The sequence below is a fragment of the Eumetopias jubatus genome, unplaced genomic scaffold (assembly GCF_037043125.1).
Source record: "Eumetopias jubatus isolate StellerSeaLion01/CBP00866 unplaced genomic scaffold, mEumJub1_p1.0 scaffold_15, whole genome shotgun sequence".
NCBI classification, from domain to species: Eukaryota; Metazoa; Chordata; class Mammalia; order Carnivora; family Otariidae; genus Eumetopias; species Eumetopias jubatus.
In genome coordinates, this window is record NW_028274821.1 from 81,668,837 (window position 1) to 81,681,901 (window position 13,065).

The window sequence follows — 13,065 nt, forward strand, 5'->3', positions numbered from 1 at the left end:
GCACTTTCAATGTTTCAGCTCTGTCCTTTATAACCTCTCCTTGATGGGAGGAGAAAAATTGTGACCAGATTTTTCACAATTTAACCACCTCCCACCACCCCTCCGCTCTTCCAACTTGGTCTGCTATTATCATCTTCCCAGAAAGTTTAGCGCACCTCAGCGCAAGGCCGCTTGGACTTTCGTGGAACCTCGACACTTTGGCCTTGTGTTTGTGGAGATATACACACACGTGCACACACACACATAAATATATTTATATAGTTCATATTTTACAACTAAATTGGTATACAGATGAATATATTAATGTTATACAGCAAAACATTTTCTTCAACCTAAAAGTTCGTCTTTCTTTTCCGACTTTAAAAGCACTTAAAACATTTTTGTGGGTCCCTAAAAGTATTGTGGGCTCCAGGCACTGTGCTTGCGCCTAATGGATAAGACTGCCCTCCTTCAGGCCACCAAAATGAAGTTCAGGCTCTTTCTCTCTTGGCATTGAAGAGCCTTCATAAGCTAGCTTTGCCTTAGGTAAGTGAGATTTCCTCGAAAAGTGTATGGCAGTTTACAAATCTCTTATTTTCAGAAAGATCTGGGTGTGAATCCCTGATCTTCAACTTACTAATGATTCACCATTGGGCATGTCACTTGATTCCTCAGATCCACAGTCATTTCTGCAAAATAAGGATAATGATACCTATCTCACATGGGTCCTGTGAAAATTAAATGAGATAATATATACAAAATGCTTGACATATAAGTTTTTAATACATGGGAATGGCTATTACATGATAATCCAATATAAGGTTATGTTGAAATCCCTTCTAGGCCTATAGGTCTATGCTTCTATTCCTACATTCTTTAATTCCGATAAGTATAGTTTGTGGTCATAATTTAACATCTCTGAAATCAAGAAATTTGCTGGTGCCAAGTAAAGAAGAAAGCTGTGAAACAATTGCCATTACTTGTCCAGCTGTGAACTTAGGTCTGGCTAGAAAGTTTCTGTATGTCCAATTGTCACCTGAATTGAAACCTAGCTAATGCTTATTGAACACCTACTCTGAAACAGGAACTGACCTAAGAATCATGTATACTTTCTTATTTAATACCTACAACACCCCCACGAAGTCAGTGCTATATTTGCCCATTTTATGAATGAGAAAACTGAGTGTCATATAGGGCAAAGACTTTATAAAAGACATAAAAATTGGCAGTGCTGGGACTTGAATTCAGGCACATGTGACTTCAGAACACCCATTCCTAAGCACCATTCTAGACTTCATCCCTTATTTCCACTTGTAGCAGCTTAGTTGTAGATCCCTGGTTGTTACTTAAGTCTCTGTGGAAGACATTACCTTGGATGCAGCACTGAAGAGAAACGTGAATGCAATGTGCCTATTACATGCCAAGCAATACAGTTGAAGACTATAGAAATTGTCATTTCTTGTAATAAGTCACAGAATTTTCAAAGGAGGGATTGTGACCAATTGCAGCATAATTAGAACTGTTCATTGGATGCCTATCAGGGTTTCTAGTTAACTTTTTTTTTAAGGCTGCTTATATGAAAAGAGACGTATAAACAAAATATTGAGTGCAGCACCGTTTGTAAAAGACTAGAGACAAACTATCACTAGAGAACTGTTGTAATACATTTTAATACACCCATACTGTGGAATGTGTGCAGCAATTAAAGATTGAGGCACATGAGTGTGTCCTGATATGGAACAATCTCTAGGAAATACTTCAAGTGAAAACAAGGAGAAAAGTAAATAGTATGCCAACATCTGTTAAACTATGTAAGGAGGTGGGGGGGGAAATATATGTATTTGTGTAAATGGACATTGAGAGGGATTTTTCCTACTGTCCTGAAACTGCTGCTGAGGCCCAACTCTGAAAACCAAAAAGTTCATAAGGAACCCACTACCAGTGACTGGAACTAGCTATCTTCCAGGAGAACATTTGAGGAGCCATTGTTCGAGAAACCAGCCCTTCCACCAACCCCTGCCTCCACTCTACTACTCCCCACGCATTCTCCATTCCCACGCCCTCCCTCCACAGACAAACCATCACCACTAATCAGTGGAAAGAATAAAGAGTTGAGAGGGAAGTCAGGCTTTAGGAAAGAACAATGTCCTAGAAAGAGACTCATCCCTTCTTTTCCCTCCATGGGGGATTGTATCACTTCCTAGAGGCAAGGGAGGAAGGCTCCAGGAGAATCACTAGTGAAGCCTGGGAGTGCCTAGAGAAAGAGGAGACTGGCAACCCCCCAGATATCTGTTTGGGCATTGGACTAACTGATCAGCTCTGCCCCATTGTATCCTTGGCAAAGGAAAACACAAGAGAGAGACCACATGGCAGGGGGCTTTGGATGGCATGGTGGAGGGCTTTAGATGGGGAGGGACTGAAACTGCCTCACCAACCCATACATACCTTGCTCTCTCAGTCCTAGACTGGAGTGCAGCAAAGAGATGTTCATCATCGTGATATGGCATAGATGACACAAGCTGGCAGTCAGCTGGAAGATAAAGCAAACTGATGAGGTGTCACCCCTTCCTAGGGAGATGAATGGGATCACTCCAGGTACTACTGCTTTGTCATATCTACTCATTCTTGTTACATTTTTACCCGTTTATATATTTATAATTTCTTTTGTAAAAATAGGTGTTTTCTTATTCTTTATCTTTTTCCAAAGGCTAAACATTTGAAGTTACTTTCAGATCTATCTGTTGTGTTTAATAATAATCTCCTTATTTAATAATAATCGCCTTAAAGGCTTCATTTCATTGGTTAATTTTGTTCATTTATTTTGGATTTTTCATTCATAGTCGCATCTCGAATTATAGATTTTTTTTTCCCTTTCTCTCTGTCTCTCTCTCTACGCTTACCCCCTTTTTGTCTAGTGGTTTTGGAGTTGCCACCATCCCAGAACCAGATATTAAAATATTGGTATTCCAATTCCTGGATAATATTGAAGATACAGCAAAACCAATACAATTTATACTCTGAATTTTATTACCGTGTACACGTGCTACCTAATTGAAATGCCTAATGTATTTTTAAGTTTAGTTGGTTACTCTCCAGTGATACATAATTCAATTAAGTAAAAACAAACAATAAAAAAAAAACTACTACATCAACCAAAAAGAAAAAAAGAGCAATTGATGAACTTCAAAATTTAGCAGATTAACAGAGAAGTAAAAATCAAGTGCATAAGACTCTTTAGTCTCTGGATAGGAGAAGAGATTAGATGCAAATTCATGATACAAAAGAAGAATGATGCATAAATGTATACGTATAAATGATACGTATGCATTCTACTCAATTGTAAAAGAAATATTGTGACCGTTTAAATAGTCCCCCCTCCGACATACCCCTCCACCTATACCAATCCCCCCAAAACATAATCCTTTGGCATCATAGCTTATTAGGGCATAATTTCTAAAGTTAACAACAACAGCAACAACAATAAAATTATATAAGGTGAAAAGTGTACTTAAAATTTTTCAGGAAAGCTCCGCACTAGAGACTGATTTATCATCTCTTATTTTTCCTCTAGTGTCAGATCTGATAGCCATCTCTTTGGCTGACCACCTGAAGAAGTGGGTGGTTTGGATTTAGAGGCCATGTTACATGAAAAAAATGTGCATCTTTGAACTTTAGAATCACACTCACTATGGCCAAATGAGCACGCCGTGAGATCTACACGAAAACTGAGATCTACTAATAAAATAACAGATTCAGCTCTTTTATCACATACAGAGTAGTATTTAAATTTTCTTTATTGCTCTGTTGACCTTTACATTTAGTTGAAATAATGTAAGTTAAAAGCATGCGTGATGTGACACAAGTGTATCAAACTGATGGTGACTGTCACCATGACACAAATTTGGCAGGTGCTGTCAAGAACTGGGATTTTACCCTAGTTGCAAGCTGAAAATTTAACCTAATGCAGTTTCATGGACAGAAGCAGAAGACATGAAACTTCTGGGTCAGAGACAAAGGACTATATTCTCCACAACACAGCATGCAGCATGAACGTTAACACTTTTGCATCCGTTCTTGGCTGTCTGAACACACAATGTGTTACAGTAAAGGAACTCTGAGCTTAAGGAAACCAAATCTTTCATAGTGGAGAGTACGCATTTCTGCCCTTTGCTCTGGAGGGAAACTATCTCTATCTTCGAAGGCTGTTTGCTAAACAAACATCCCTGAAAAAATAGTCTGGGTTAAACGACAGTCGGTGCCTCTGCTCACAAGATATGCAGAAACAGAAGAGACCCATGGAGGGTTGTCTTCCAACAGGGGCAAGATTTCATTGTGTTGTACTACATTTGGTGAGTTAGTGAGGGGTATGCCGTAGATGAAAGAAGATGGTTTTGAGGACCACAGTGACTTTAGCTCCTATTTCTAGCAAACATTTTATCAGCTATGTGATCTTAGTCAAATTACTTAACTTCTCTGAGCTTCAACTACATAATGGAATAATAAATGCATCCCAATGGAATTGTTGTTCAGATCAACTGAGAAAGTATGGCTGAAAGTGTCAGGAATACCCTAAGCATTCAACGAATGCTTGATCCTTCTATCCTTCCCTCCTTCACTGATTCCCTCATACATGTCAGTCAGGTGCCAGATCCTTCCACCCCTCCCTGAAATTGGGAAGCAACTTCTTGGGTTCCTACCTGTGTTAGTTAGGATACATGGGGTTCAGATGCTGTAACTAAGGGACCCAAAAATGACAGAGGCTGTCACAAGTTAGAGGTTTACTGCTCTCTCACAAGGAAGTCTGGATAGGTAGTCAAGGACTGATATGGCAGCTCGAAGGTGGCCATTTTTCAGATCGTCCTTGGTTGTTGCACTGTTACCCAAAAAACATAGGTTCCGTCTCATGGTTCAAAATAACTTACTTCAGCTGCCACCATCATGTCCCATTCCAGCCAGCAGAAGGGAGGAAAAGAAGCAGTTAGTAAGGGCCTTCCCTTTAATGTATGACCCAGAAGTTGTGCTCTTCACCTCTCCTTACATCCCATTGATGAGTCACGTGGCCACACACCTAGCTGCAAGGGATGCTGGGGGATTTAGTCTTTATTCTGGGCAGGATTATTATTAATAAGGGGAGAAAAGAACAGACACTGAGAAACAACTAGCCATTTCTGCCACACCACCTTTTGCTTAAGAGGGGGCAGGCATTAGACTTCAAAGGCCTGGGGAAGTTGGAGTTACACTCTGAAGTCACCAAGGTAAGGATTGGAGCCAGCAGCAGACCATGAAATTTTCCCACCGGTGTAATTCCTCCAGGATGCCCCCTTTTGGGCTCTCTGAGGGACTCTGAGTAAATGGCATCCCATTTGCTTTGCCTGCATTCTGAATAAGCTGGGACATAAAACAAAAAGGAGCAGAGGGGGGGCCAGTAAAAATCACCTTTACTAGTGATAATAAACCAGGTTGGAGAAGAAGTTTTCAGGGCTGGTAGCTGAAGGGCACCACTAACAGTGAACCCCAGAACCTGGCTGCAAGACCAGGACAGCCTCCACAGCTAACAGGGGGCAGAGCCCCAGGAGCAGCTCCCTCCCCTTAAGAAGGAGGACAATGCTGAGTTGAGCACAACCAGGTATTCTCAAATTTGCCAAAGGGAGCAGTTCCTCATCTACCCAGGAATGGATAAAGCAGGGAGAGAAAGCAGGAAATGTGCTTAGAAAAAACCCTTCCCCGTTGAAACCCAGACTGGAGAAAAGGGGGTTCCCCTCTACCATCCACGATGAACACAGAGCGAGGATTAGAAATAGTGGAGGAAGGAGCCATAACACATTGTATTTCTAATACAAGAAGGACCCACACTGACAGGTCGGAAATTATCCAACACTGTAATTGGATTTGAGCCCCAGCCTGGCCTCTGAGGAGCTGTGTGTCTTTGGATAGGTTCCGTAAAGTCTCTAATTCTTCATTTCCTTGCCTCCAAAAGGAGGAAATAGGAGTGTCTAATTCCTCTGGTAGTCGTGAAGAGAAAATGAGGTAAAGCATGCAAAGCTCTTTGCCGAGTGCCTGGTAGTGAATGAGCCCATGGGAAACGGTAGCCTCCATTATTATTTCTGAGGGCCAAAATGAATAGTTCCTGGAGCAGTTTCTCCATGTAAACTGGGAAAGGAAAACAAAAACAAAAACAAAAACCTTTATCTGCTGTCATGGCATTCAACCAAGATCAGAAGGGTTTCTGCCGAATGATAAAAATAATTGGGAGAGAGAAGGAAGAGAGGAAGAATGGGAACCAGGCACCTGATGGCTCTGCTGGTCAGAAAGACTGGCCAGAGTAGAACCCAGGGCAAACTGGGTTGGGCCTTCCCTTTCCCATACCTGCTGTGCCACCCCAAACATTTTGGGAAGGGGCAGAGGAGGGATGGAGCCCACCTATTTGAACCTCCCTGGCATACTCTGGGGTCCAAATAGGTGGGCTCTATCCCCTGTCAATCCCCTCCTTAAGCACCCACTCCCCACAAAAAACCTCACATAGCAGTTAATATTTTGAAGGTTTTTATGGATGTACTTCTGTTTAAAACTTTAATCTGCTGGATAAGGGAATCTGAGGTCTCATAAGTCCTGTGTTCTCTTACTGAGAAAGCTGTGAGATCCGTTTGGGAGTGAGCACACATCACAGTTAACAAGGCATTCACTCACCAGTGATTCACTCTTCAGTGACTAATGATTGCACTTGGACTTGAGCTCCTCTCTCCTCCTGTCCATTGGAACCCCTCAGGGCCTCCTTCCTGTTTTTCTGCTCAGACTCTTATATTGGCAAACCAGGAAGGGTCTATGGACACCTTTTTAGCCAAGCCTCCATTATGCAGAAGAGAAAACGGAGATCTGAGATGTTAAATGACTTGCTCAACAGTCACTCAGCAAGCGGGTTCAGACCTGGGACTAGAAACCAGACTTTGGATTGCTAATCTATTGCTTTGCCAAGACTTAGATTCCCAACTCCACAGCCTATTAGCTCTCAGACTTAGGCAAGCTTCTTAATCTCTCTGGGCCTTAGTTTCCTCATCTGTAAAATAGGTATGGTAGCCCCTAGTTTATTGGATTGTTGTGAAGGTTAGAAATAGGTCTAAAATTCCTCTCCACCATAACCCACCCCCCTCATTCCCACCCCTCTTGGGTGCCCAGGGTGTCAGGTCGCTTCTGGAGGACGTCCCTGCAGACTTCAAGCCTAATTCTGGGCACTGCCTCTGGCTTCACTGTGGGGAGAGGTGCTAACCCCTTCCTCGTAGTACCTCAGTGTAGGTGAGGATTTAGTTATTTTAGAATCCCCAGAACACAGTATCTGTGACACAAGTGAAACTTTTGAGAGCAGATGGACATAATTTTAATGGATTATTATGCTTAAAAATCCTTATCTCTCATTCTTCGATCTTGCCTAAGATTCTTTTCCCATCCAGGTATTGGAGAGAGAGCAGAGAAAAGGGTGTGTGAAGGAAGAATTCTTTCTTGCCTTCATTGTATTCTGGGTTTTATAGGTTTAATGTCTGACCTCCGTCACCCTGAGCTAAGGAAGAAGGGTACCATTTCTGTTGGATTACTGTTTATACCTGATACAAGTATGTACAAGACGTAAAAACAGAAACAATAAACAATCTGCTTCATCAGTAAATGAACACAGGTCATCTGGGCTTCACTAAGGGACAGATGCCTTCAAACAGTCTCTGTTTTAGGACAATAGCTGGGGTCACTGGTTTTCAAATCTCTTGGGACAACTACTTCCTGCTTCCCTGATTCCTCCATCTATTCTGGTATCAAAATGAAAAAGCTGGCTGACCAGAGCATTGTGGACAAGCTCCACAAGAGGGTGTAACAGGCCCACACCAGGCCAGCTCCCCAGTCAGAACTCCTGGACTTTGGACGTTGGTCCCAGTTGTGTTGCTCACACGGATCTGGTTTGGCAGTAGTATGTCCTCCGTCTCTGTTTTAGTTCCTCTCTTTTCCGAACTCAGGGGGAAGTGGAGAGGCTTTTGGTACTTGGTGTACTTGGATTCAACTCCTGGCTCTGTCATTTATTTGCTGAGGCGTTGGCAAATGAGTTAGCATCCTGAGCTGTTGTATTAATGATTGGTAACTTTTTCCCAAGGCTGGGGAATCACAAAAATATAGACTCTTGGTGCAAGAAGGGACCTTCAAGATTGGCCAGGAGAATCTGCACATTTCACAGATGGGGAAACTGAAGCCCAGGCCAGACCAGAACCCAAGTCTCTGAGCACTTGAACCTGTACTCTCTCTGCTACACCCAGCTGCCCCCTTCAAATACGCATAAAACAAAAGCATTCATCAGCGAACAAATGAATGAAAGATAACCAGCAAGTCCACGCCTTTATAGAGCAAGGGCTGTGGATCCAGACAGAAACACGGAGAACACAGAATGCTGCATCCATCATCCAGCTCCAGTGGTGACTAACTGGAGCAAGTTACTTGACCTGTGGTGCCTCACTTTCCTCATCTCAACAGAGGAGAGGGGAAATAATTGGAGTTACTAATGGTACCTACCTCGAAGGGTATTGTGAGGATTCAGTGAGCTCAACATAAAGGGCTCAGCTCAGTGCCTGGCACCTCGTAGGCAATGACTTAATGTTAGTTCTTATCACCTAAGCAGTGTAACCTTTCCAAGCCTCAGTGTTCTCATCTATAGAGTGGGGATTTTATATAACGTTGTGGGGAGGATTAAGTGGTACAACATATAAAAGACCTCACCAGGGCACCTGGGTGGCTCAGTCAGTTAAGCGTCTGCCTTTGGCTCAGGTCATGATCCCAGAGTCCTAGGATGGAGCCCTACATTGGGCTCCCTGCTCAACGGGGAGTCTGCTTCTCCCTCTGCCTCTGCCCTTACCCCCCTGCTCGTGCTCTCTCTTGCGCACGCTCTCATTCAAATGAACAAATCTTAAAAAAAAAAAAGCCCTGAGCATAGGACCTGACTCATGGTAATGATATAAAATATAATCTATAATACATAATAATAATAGATATTACTCTATCCCTTTCCACAAAGTAAAGAATGGCTATTTCTAAGAACAAACCTTTTCACCCATTGCTAGTGCGTTAGTTGAGACCTCATCTCTCTCCTGAACTATTGCTGCTGAGTCCGCACCTTAGGAGGAATGAGGGATGCCACCTGGGAGGGGATGCCAGCCAATTGTTGCCAGGAGGGCACACAGGTTCCTTCTTGTATGCTTCCTACAGCTGCAGTCACAAACTACCACAGACTGGGGAGTTTAAAACAACAGAAATGTGTTCTCCCACAGTTCTGGGAGTCAGGAATCTGAAATCAAGACGTTGGCAGGGCTCTGCACCCTCTGAAAGCGGGCTGAATCCTTCCTTGCCTCTTCTAGCTTCTGGTGGTAACCGTCAATCCTTGCTGTTCCTTGGCTTGAAGCTGCATTGTTCCAGTCTCTGCCTCTGTCATCAGCCACATGGCATTCTCCCTCTGGTGTATCTCTGTCCCTTATTCTCTTCTTATAAGGACACAGTTCATATTGGATTAAGGGCCTCTCCTGCTCCAGCATGACCTCATCTTAATTGCATCTGCAAAGACTCTATTTCCAAATTAGGTCAAATTCACAGGTAACCAAAGGTTAGGACTTCAACATACCTTGTGTGCAAACACGGTTCAACCCACAACCCTTATTAAAAGATTTTCAAAAAATTTGAAATTTTATGAGCTCTTCCAACTTATTAATCTCTATAATTTACATATAAATATATTAACATGATTATAAGAGATTTTATTTCATTTGTTCATATAAAATTAATGGAATATTTATTATAAATATGCACATTCAAATTATATTAATAAATTATTAATTGACTTATTCAAATTAATTATTCATAATTTGTTGACTGTTAGAACAGTTAATTAAAAAAAAAAAAACTAGAAGAGCCAAACAAAACATTTCTGTGGACCTGATTGGAGGTGCTCCACAGAAGGTGCTCGGACCATCACTTTTCAACCCCTGGCTCATGGACTGTCAGGGTGGTCTTCCTACAAAGCAAATATGACGATGTTACTCCCTCCATGTTAGCCAATAGCCGACAAATGGCACCTTCCAAAGAATGCTTCCAGCTACATCTCCCTGGTCTTCTTGGGAAGCCTGTGCTCAGGTGTAGCTCCTCTGTCTTAACCTGACCCAGAACAGACCTTCACGGCCAGGTCTTTGCTTGTGTGTTTCCTCCAGAAAGAGTCCCTATCTTTCCCACTCCCCACCCCCAACAACCCACCCCCGAGTTCTCTCTGCTACTCATCATTCAAGGCCCAGCTTAAAAGCCACTTCCTCAATGAAACCTGCAGACACAATAGTGTCCTCCCACCCTGGGGTTCTGTGGTACCCTACTTCTGCATTTGTAGCACCTTCCCCAGTTTTTCTGGTTATCGTAGTAGGGTTGTACTATTAGTTGCTTCTCCCACGAGGCTAGAAGCTCCTGGAAGTCAGGAACTTACCTTGGTCATTGTGTTCATTTGCTGGGACTGTAACAAAAATTCTTTGCTTGAGTAAACTTTAGTCAGCCTCCTGAACCTTCTCTTGGACCCATCTGTGCATTCCCTTATAAAATCCAGTTTTAACAAGAACCCTGCTAAGTCATTTTAGCAAGAACCCCCAACTCTTGATACCTGATCACCTTCACTGTCTGATCAGGTTCCTCATCCTCCACCATCCATCAGATGACTTCCAAACACCGGGCCTGTCTTCAATAAAAATCTGTTAGGTCAATTTAGCCAGTACCCCGCCACACACACCTCCTGATGTTTCCTCTTAGTAATTTTCCTTCCCCTGACCCCACGCTACTCCCTGGCTACAAATTCCTAGTAGCCCATGCTCTGCTTGGAGTTGAGCCCATCTCTCTTCCCCACTGTAAAATCCCATCACAGCTCCTATACCTAACGCTATAGTCCAGAATGAAGGCTGCCTTACCATCATGAACAAGGGTTATTGAATATTTTTTTTCATTAGCAGTGGCCATAACAAACATCATAGACTGGGTGGCTTTTAAACCACAGAAATTTATTTTCTCACAATTCTGGGGGCTGGAAGTCCAAGATCAAGGTGTCAGGGGGTTGGTTTCTTCTGAGCCCTCTCTCCTTGGCTCATAGATGGCCAACTTCTCCCTGTGTCTTCACATGTTCTTCCCTGTGTGTGTCTCTGTGTCCCAGATTTCCTCTGCCTGTAAGGACACTAGTCATGTTGGATTAGAGCCCTTCCCCATGACCTCATTTTAGCTTAATTACCTCTTAAACACCTTATCTCCAAATACAGCCACATTCTGAGGTGCCGAGGTTAGGACTTTCAACATATAAATTGAGGCTGGGACACAATTCAGCTCGTACCGTCATTTAAAAAATTTTTAATAACCCAAATAATACAGAAATGTATTATTATTGGGTCCGGCTCTGGCGTTTCTGCTGAGGGTCACATTGAGCTGCTAGGTGCTGCTGTGGTGTGTTTAGAATCAGTACCGTGGCAGAAGACATCAAGACCAAAATCAAGAACTACCAGACTGCCCCTTTTGACAGCCACTTCCCCAACCAGAACCAGACCAGGAACTGCTGGCAGAACTACCTGGACTTCCACCGCTGTGAGAAGGCAATGACTGCTAAAGGGGGTGATGTCTCCGTGTGCGAATGGTACCGTCGTGTGTACAAGTCCCTCTGCCCCATATCCTGGGTATCAGCCTGGGACGACCGGCGGGCAGAAGGCACATTTCCTGGGAAGATCTGAACTGGCTTCACCCACCTCTCCTCTGTCCTCCCTCCTTCTCCCAGGGAGGTGAAGGGGGACCTGGGTGCATGGTGATCCCCACCCTGGGATTCTGAATCATGGCTTAACTAATAATAAATACTCATTGGAAAAGTGTAAGACTGCGTATGTGTAAAAGAGCCAGGTGATCGGGCAAGAAGCTGTGGTGGGAATCAATACCTTGACCAGTAAGAGGGGCTTCAAGGTGACTGGTTTTTTCTGTTTTGTTTAAGTTTTATGTTATTAAACTGACAACCTTCTCTATACCAGACAATAGAGTGAGTGATACAAAATAGCCTCAAGCCCCTGGATGTGCTAAAATTTATCTGTATGTTCCCCTTTATTATCTATACAATTTCAAAAAACTTTTCTTATGTAATTTTTGAACCACATGAAAATAGTATAATAAAAATTCCTATATACCCATCAAAAAAAAGAAATGCATTATTATTATTATTATTATTATTATTACTACTACTAGTATCTCAAACAATACAGGTAAAGCTAAAGTCCCTGTTTCCCTACCTGACTCCACCCAGTGGTTAACATTGCTACCAGATCTATTTCTTTTTTTTTTCCCAAAGATTTTATTTATTTGTCAGAGACAGAGAGAGACAGGCAGAGGGAGAAGCAGACTTCCCATTGAGCAAGGAGCCCAATGCGGAACTCGATCCCAGGACCTGATCCCAGGACCCCCAGATCATGACCCAAGCCAAAGGCAGATGTTCAGTCGACTGAGCCACCCAGGTGTCCCTACAGATCTGTTTCTAAGCCTTTGTATATGTGGGTGCACATACATGAAGACATAGCTTCACTGTTTTTTCTTTTACGTAAATAAGATCATGTTGTCCACTTTGTTTTACAAATCCTCATCTTCTTCTTATTTTCTAATGTGTGTATCTATCCCAGAGCTGCCCTGACCCAGGGCTTAAGCATGTTGAGAACATTTGTTGAAATACTGAAAAGAATGAAGGCATGGAGCATAGGTCTGCTGTGAATTTTCTGCCAGTCGCCTAGTATTATAGAGTCTCATTTTCTTTGTATGTAAAGCGGAGGACAATAATCATAATACTCAGCTCCTCACTGTTTGGCATTTAGCAGTTATCCTTCGCGTTAGTAATCAACCAGTACTGTCCGAACATCCATCCCACATGACCACCAGAAGTCCAATATCCTTATTCAGTTTCACTTCCTTGACATTTCTGAGAATCCAGGGAGCACTTCCATTTTGCACAAACCCATCCTGGTGGATAGCTCATTTCTGCGGACCCAGCGGCTTTTCTCTGCTCTCCCTGCGCTCTTC

The 13,065-nt window shown here is 42.8% G+C and overlaps 1 pseudogene; it reads left to right on the forward strand.

Annotated features, from left to right (window-relative positions):
* Positions 1 to 5,752: 5,752 nt before the first annotated feature.
* LOC114212897 (cytochrome c oxidase subunit 6B1 pseudogene) lies at positions 5,753 to 12,117 on the forward strand (annotated as a pseudogene).
* The last annotated feature ends 948 nt before the right edge of the window (positions 12,118 to 13,065 follow it).